A 7,800-nucleotide genomic window follows, 5' to 3' on the forward strand; every position below is an offset into this window, starting at 1 on the left:
ATAACACTTTACTTTGTCTTTTTGAGCCACCCTTTGAAATCTACTGTTCAATTCTTTTACTTCATCATTTCTTGTTTTGCTTTCACTGCTCAACATTCAAAAGAAAGTTTCAGAGTCTCTTCTGACATTCATTTTGGTCTTTTCCACCATGAGGGTGACTCTGCTGGTATCTGAATACCAGTAGGATAGCTTCCAGCATCACAGCAACACACAAGCCCCCACAGCATGACAAACTGACTGACACATGGGGGCAAAAGAAAATCTTAACACACCTATAAAAAGGAAAGAGGTTGAGATAATGTCATGAATTGAATTTTGTCCCCCCAAAAAATATGTATCAGCTTGGTTAGGCAATGATTTTCAGTATTGTGTGGTTGTCTTCCATTTTGTGATTGATATAATTTTCCTCTGGGTCTTAAATCCTAATCTCTGCCTGTGGTTAATGAGGCAAGATTAGATTATGTTAAAGAGGATTAGGGTGGGATGTAGCACCCTTACTCCGGTCACATCCCTGATCCAAGGTGAAATGGAATTTCACTGGCATGTGGCCTGTATCACCTCTTGCCTTACAAGAAATAAACGGAAAGGGAAGTAAGCAGGGAGTTGGGGACCTCATATAACCGAGAAAATAGAGCTGGGAGCAGATGCAGAATAAATTTAACCAAGGAGGTAAACAACATCTGTACTGAAAATGATAAACACTGCTGAAAAAGCAAAGGAGATCTAAACAAACGGAAAAAAAAAAATTCCATGTTCATGGATTGGTAGATATAATATTGTTAAGATGTCAATTATGTGCTCGTTTCGGCAGCATATGTACTAAAATTGGAATGAAACAGAGATTAGCATGGCCCCTGTGCAAGGAGGACAGGCAAATTTGTGAAACATTCCATATTTTTTGGCGAAATAGACACAAAAAGAGAGAGTGGAGGAAGAGAGCGGGCTGTCTCATTAGAGGGAGAGTAATTGGGAGTGTGTAGCAAGGTGTATATGGTTTTTTTTGTGAGAGACTGACTTGATTTGTAAACTTCCACTTAAAGCACAATAAAAATTATAAAAAAAAAAGGTGTTGAGTATCGATAGTGGGACGCCCATACAGTTCTTCAGTAACTCAGTTTTACAAATAATAAATGTTTTCACTAAACACTAAAACAATCTCCACCTTTGTCTATAATGAGCAAAAGCCATTCTTTGCCTCTGTAAAAAAAAAAAAATGTCAATTATACCCAAAGTCATCTACAGATACAACACAATTCTTATTAAAATTCTAACAGCCTTTTACACATGAATTGAAAAAGGTAATCCTTAAATTCATATGGAATTGCAAGGATCCCCAAAACAATCTTGAAAAAAATTAGCAGTATTCACGCTTCCTGATTTAAAAACATGCTTCAAAGCTACAGTAATAAAAGCAGTGTGTTACTGGTCTACTGATAGATCAATAAACCAAAGGAAAAGAATTGAGAACCCTGAAAGAAATCCATATGTCTATGGCCAATTGATTTTTTATAATAGTACCAAATCTATTCAATGGAAAAAGAATAGTCTCTTCAACAAAAGGTGCTCGAACAATTGGATTTCCACATGGATATGAATGAAGCTAGACCCATAGCTCACACCAATACAAAAACTAACTAAAAATGCCCTAAATATGAGTGATAAAACAATAAAATCCCTGGAAGAAAACATAAAGGAAAAGATTCAAGACCTTGTTTTAGGCAATGGATTTTTAGCTATGACACCAAAAGCATGAGCAACATGAGAAAAAATAAACTGGTCTTTATGGAAATTAAAAACTTTTGTGCATCAAGGGACATTATCAAGAAAGTGAAGAGAAAAATATTTGGGAGGCATATATTATCAAGGGTTTAATATCCAGAATTTAAAAATAATTCTTAAAAGTCAACAACAAAAAGACTTACAACCCAATTTAAAATATGAACAAAAGACATTTCTCCAAAGGAAATATACAAATGGCCAAGAAACAAGTGAAAAGATATTCAATACCATTAGTTGTCAGGGAAATGCAGATCAAAACCACAATTAAATACCACTTCACACCCACTAGGATGGTTATGATTAAAACATACACACACACACACACACACACAGAAAACAAGTATTGATGAGGATGTGGAGAAATCCGAACATGTGACCAGAACATGTGTACATTACTGATGGGAATGTAAAATTGTGCAGCCACTGTGGAAAATATTTTGGCAGTTCTTCAAAAAACACAGAAATATTGTTTGTTGTTGTTAGGTTCAGTCGAGTCAGTGCTGACTCATAGAAACCCCAAGTACAACAGAATGAAACACTGCCCAGTCCCGTACCATCCTCACAATGTTTGAGCCCATTGTTGCAGCCACTGTGTCAGTTCATCTCATCACATGACTCAGCAATCCTACTCCTTGGTATATATTCAAAAGAATCAAAAGCAGCTGCTCAAACAAACACGTGTACACTGATGTTTGTTGCAGCATTATTCACAATAGCCAAAATGTGGGAACAACCCGCAATCCATCAGCATGAGACTAGATTAACAATATGTAGTATATTCTGCATAATGTTCCATACAATGGAATATTATTCAACACAATGGAATTATATTCAGACGAAAAGAGAAATAAATTTCCGAAACATGCCATAGCATTGATGAACCTTGGAAACACTATGCTAAGTTAAGTAAACTAGATATAAAAGGATAAATATTGTACAATCCCAGTTAAACGAAATATCTGGAATAGGTAAATCTATCCAAAAAAAAAGCAAGAAGAACATTGATGGTTACCAGGGAATGAGACCAGGGGGAAATTGCAAAATAAGTCATCATAGTGTCCACTTAATATTGTACGTGAATTACGCCTCAATAATTCTTAGAAGCAAGATGCTGAGTCTACATCTCACGTACTTTGAACTTGTTATCAGGAGGGATCAGTCCCTGGAGAAGGATATCATTATTGGTGAAGCAGAGGGTCAGCGAGGGAGAGGAAGACCCTCAAAGAGATGGATTGACACAGTGGCTGCAACAATGGGCTTAAGTATTGCAGCAACTGTGAAGATGGTGCAGGTGTGAGCAGTGCTTTGTTCTGTTGTACAACGACAATGTGTCTCAATACAGATTATTTTGTTTTAAGTTATGAAGCAAGAAAAAAGTAAATGAAGCCAAATATCTGTCCAATGGCTTTTTTTCCCCATCGATCTTCAAAAACTTTGATAAATTCTAAATATTGTGTACTCACATTATTTGTAGGTTTTTGTGTGTGTGTGTGACATAAAGGCATAAAGTCCTTTTCTTACACTCTCTTCCCTATTTGCTGCCTGTTAATACCTGAAACAACACCAAAAAAATATGCAGGCTTCCAGTTAATTCTCCCATCTATTTTACAGACAATTCAGTCCCATGGTGCTTTTGGTTTGGTTTTGTTTATTTCATTTTCACATTTCAGAAGTGTTGAATAATAAAACTGTTTTCGCAGATTGTATTACCCCAAAAATTGTTTAGATATACTTGCAATTTCTCTCACTTCTTAAAAAAAAAAAAAAACAGTTCCTGTCCCCACATGTTGAAGTGTTGAATGCCTCAGGGGGAAAAAAATAAGGCTTTTGTTACTCTCAGATTAAGCCCATCCCTGAAAGCATAAGAAACACTTTCACATAGTGAACATACAGCTGTCAAATTCCAGAAGGAGCAGTCACCAGTCCCACCTGAGAAGCACAGCAGAACCAGACCAAAAGGAGCCTCATAGGCGCTGTCTGTCCTGGCAGCTTCTAATATACAAATCCCTGGGTATTTGTAAATCAAGCAAGCACATCAGGCCATCAGAGAAATATGTAAACATGTTAACTATTTAAATAAATTCTGTTAAATTTAAAAAGGAAATATATCAACCATAACACAATGACCAATGGAATTGGTATGGCTGTTCTTCATGCACACTGTAGAAGATGGAAAAGCTCAGGGTCAAGGCCATACTCTGCATGCTATCATCTAAACTCTCCAGAAAATTGCCACATCCATTGAGATGTTTCAGAAACCTTTTTCTGAAATATGTTCAAATTTTAACACTCAGGTTTTTATAATGGGATGTTGGGGTTTATTTCTCTAATTTTTTCAAATATCTCAAAATTATAAGTAATTTTACAAGGAAGATAGATCAATAATGCTGCATATATTCACTATACTATATCACCTGCTACTTTAGCCACATTCCTATGCTAACTACCACTTCACTCAAGTCCTTGATTATTCTCTAATGTGGCCAATTTTTTGGCAGAGTATATGATGAATAGCAGTAAATAATGCATTCAATGAAATTCTTTGATATTGTCATGGATTGAATTATGTCCCCCCAAAATGTATGTATCAATTTGGATAGGCAATGATTCCCAGTATTGTGTGGCTGTCCTCCATTTTGTGATTGTAATTTCATGTTGAGAGGATTAGGGTGGGATTGTAACACCACCCTCACTCAAGTCACCTCCCTGATCCAAGATAAAGGGAGTTTCCCTGGGGCGTGGCCTGCACCACCTTTTATATCTCATAAGATAAAAGGAAAGGGAAGCAAGCACAGAGTTGGGGACCTCCTACTACCAAGAAAGGAGCACCAGGAGAAGAGCACATCCTTTAGACTCGGGGTCCCTGTGTAAAGAAGCTCTTCATCTGGGGGAACATTGATGAGAAGGCTAACAGAGAGGGAAAGCTTTCCCCTGGAGCTGATGCCCTGAATTTGGACTTGTAACCTACTAGACAGTGAGTAAATAAATTTCTCTTTGTTAAAGCCATCCACTTGTGATATTTCTGTTATGGCAGCACTAGATGACTAAGAGAGATGCGATGTTAATTTAGAGATGTTACAACTATATCACTTTTTGTTCCATTGAGCAGTTGTGATCCCTGAAATAAAACTGAATCTCAAATACACTAAGACAGTATCAGTTTCTTCTTCATAGCTTACAATAACAAATTGACATTAGGTTGATGGGAGTAATAACTCTTTTCACAACAATAGAAGATATTCTTTTTCTACAAAAATAGCAATTTCTAAAAGAAACATAATTGTGTAAGTATTGATATACCATCAATAACTTATGTCTACATAATTTTTTATGGAAGATTTATAAATTAAAATAAGACAGCACAAATTTATATATTTTTTTTATTTCATCTCAATGACTTTCAGCTGCAGTTTACCTCTATCCTGGGATTGCTTGTTATTTTTTACACTTGAAGGAGGATCAACTTCTTTTTATTTTTATTGGCAATTTCCAATATTGCTATGGCTTCATAAACTCTGCCATGGTCTGTTGTAGAGATACCCCTACTGTTGTAGAGATATCCCTAGCCTCATTATTTCCATTTTGTGGTGGATTAATTACTTTTGTGTGTGGCCTTCATAGCCATGGTCTTGTAACTCCCACCCAGGTGATTATATGATAGGGTAATTGTGGCCTACCAAGGGGGTTGGTCAGTCTTGCCTTAAAAGAGAGCCAATTCCAGAGCAAGGAGAGGAGCTCACTGCCCCCAAGGAAGGAGAGCCCAGCAAGAGAGATCCAGCAGGAGAGATGCAGCAGCTGGAAATAGTGTGATGGGCTTCCTGGTCCATGGAGAGAGAAAGTTGTGTGCTTTTGGGCAGAGGCTGAGGGTCAGGGGGAGGCTATCCTGATGGAAGAATTGTATCCTGAGAGTTCTTGAGCCTGAGTTGTAGCTGTAACTTCCCTAATAAATGCCATAATTGTGAATATGGTCTGTGAGTTCTGTGTGGCCATTGCAATGAATTACCAAACCCAGCAGAGAGTGCTGTGGGAGGGATGGTTGGTGTCAGGTTTAGTAGAGATGGTGGAGAGAGGAGGCAGGTCTGACCTCTGCCTTATGGGAATCAGCCTTGGGGTGTTGATCTTAATTCTCCTTTTCCTTTGTGGAGTAAGAGGTCAGACACTGCCCTCAAGCTGTTTTTACACATTTACAACCTCATTATCTATGTAATATTTGTAATAAGAAATTTTTTCCATAGCTCCATGCTTCTTTTTTGGACTCCCAAAATACTCCCATTAAACAACTTCTTTACTCTTATAAATTAGAAGTTGAAAATTTGGGGATATGACTGCTGTCATGGATTGATTTATGTCCCCCCAAAAATGTGTGCATCAACTTGATTAGGCCATGATTCCCAGTATTCTGTGGTGGTCCTCCATTTTGTGATTGTAGTTTTATGTTAAAAGCATTAGGTTGCAATTATAACACCCTTACCAGGTCATATCGCTGATAAAATGTAAAGAGAGTTTCTCTGGGCTGTGGCCTGCATCATCTTTTATCTCTAAGGAAAGGGAAGCAAGGAGAGAGTTGGTGACTTCATATCACCAAGAAAGCAGCTCAGGGAGCAGAGCACTTCCTTTGGAGCTGAGGTTCCTGCTGTGAGATGCTCCCAGACCAAGGGAAGACTGATTTCAAGAACCTTTCTCCAGAGCCAACAGGGAGAGAAAGCCTTCCCCTGGAGCAGACACCCTGCATTTGGACTTGTACCCTACTCAACTGTGAGAGAATAAACTTCCCTTTGTTAAAGCCATCCACTTGTGGTATTTTTGTTATAGCAGCACTAGACGACTAAGGCAACTTCATTACTGCTTTTTATCACTTCTAGTTTCTTAAGACATTATGAGTTGCTTTTCAGACCAGCTGTAGATAAGTGAGTTACTAAAGTACCACCGTAGAATGGAATCTATTTTCTCCTCTCTAAGCTACTCACTTTCCCGTGTCTGTAATGAATATGTGAATTATATTGAATGGCAGCATAAAACATAGAAAGAGAATAGACTTTTTTGTTGTTGTTTTAGAAATTTGTAAGCCATAATTTACATGTAAAAGCAAAGAATCCAGATAATTAAAACAATCTTGAAAAAGAACCAAGTTGGAGGATTTACACTACCTGATTTCAAAACTTACAAAAAAGCAACCATAATCAAACAATATGATGTTGGCATAAAGATAGAAAAAATATGAATCGGACAGAATAGAGTCCAGAAATAGACCCAAACATGGGACTGAACCCATTGCTTTTCACATAGGCATCAAGGCAATTCAACAGGAAAAGAGAACAAGGGTTGGAGTCTAGAAGGTCTAATTGTAAATCTTGGAGAACCATACAGTGTAATTTTAAATGTCTCTACTAATGCTTCAGTTTTCTTATCTGGAAAATAGAAATACATATTAATACTTAGTTCATGTTCTTAGAGGCTAATACAGAGATGTTTAATCTTTTAACACATTGGCAAATTCATTATTCATTTAACAGATGTGTATTGAACGCCTACTATTTGGGGGAACTGTTCTAAGATTTGAGGATACAGCATTGTAAGGAGAGTCCAGATTCTTGTTCTTATGGTGTATGTTTTTTAACAGGTGGGAATATTTAATAGAAAAACAATAAATAAATAAATTTAAAAACTGTCAGAGATAAATGCTATGGAAAGGACTAAAAGAGAGTGATGTAATTGTGAAAAGACGGTTACTTAATATTGAGGTTCAGGGAAGGCCTTTCTGAGGAGGACACATTTAATCTACCATCTAAATGACAAAAGGATACAAACAAGAGAAGATCAGAGGGAAAAGCGTTCTGGGCAGAGGAACAAGATTAGAATCACCTTGGTTTATTCTAGAAACAGATAGAAGAGTAGAGCAGTGAAGCAGAGTGAGCAAGGTAGGGAGCAATAAGAAATGAAGTCAGAGAATAAACAGGGCTTTGTAACCCAGAATAAAAAATATAGGTTTTATTCTAAATGTGATAGGAGTTAGTGGGTGGG

General features: G+C 37.2%; 1 non-coding gene across 1 annotated transcript; it reads left to right on the plus strand.

The window, feature by feature from the left end:
- Window positions 1-795: 795 nt before the first annotated feature.
- LOC126077616 (U6 spliceosomal RNA) lies at window positions 796-899 on the plus strand. The gene has a single exon (XR_007517791.1). It is a non-coding gene; the product is annotated as a U6 spliceosomal RNA (small nuclear RNA).
- Window positions 900-7,800: the final 6,901 nt, after the last annotated feature.

This window comes from Elephas maximus, chromosome 5 (genome assembly GCF_024166365.1).
Source record: "Elephas maximus indicus isolate mEleMax1 chromosome 5, mEleMax1 primary haplotype, whole genome shotgun sequence".
Taxonomy (NCBI): domain Eukaryota; kingdom Metazoa; phylum Chordata; class Mammalia; order Proboscidea; family Elephantidae; genus Elephas; species Elephas maximus.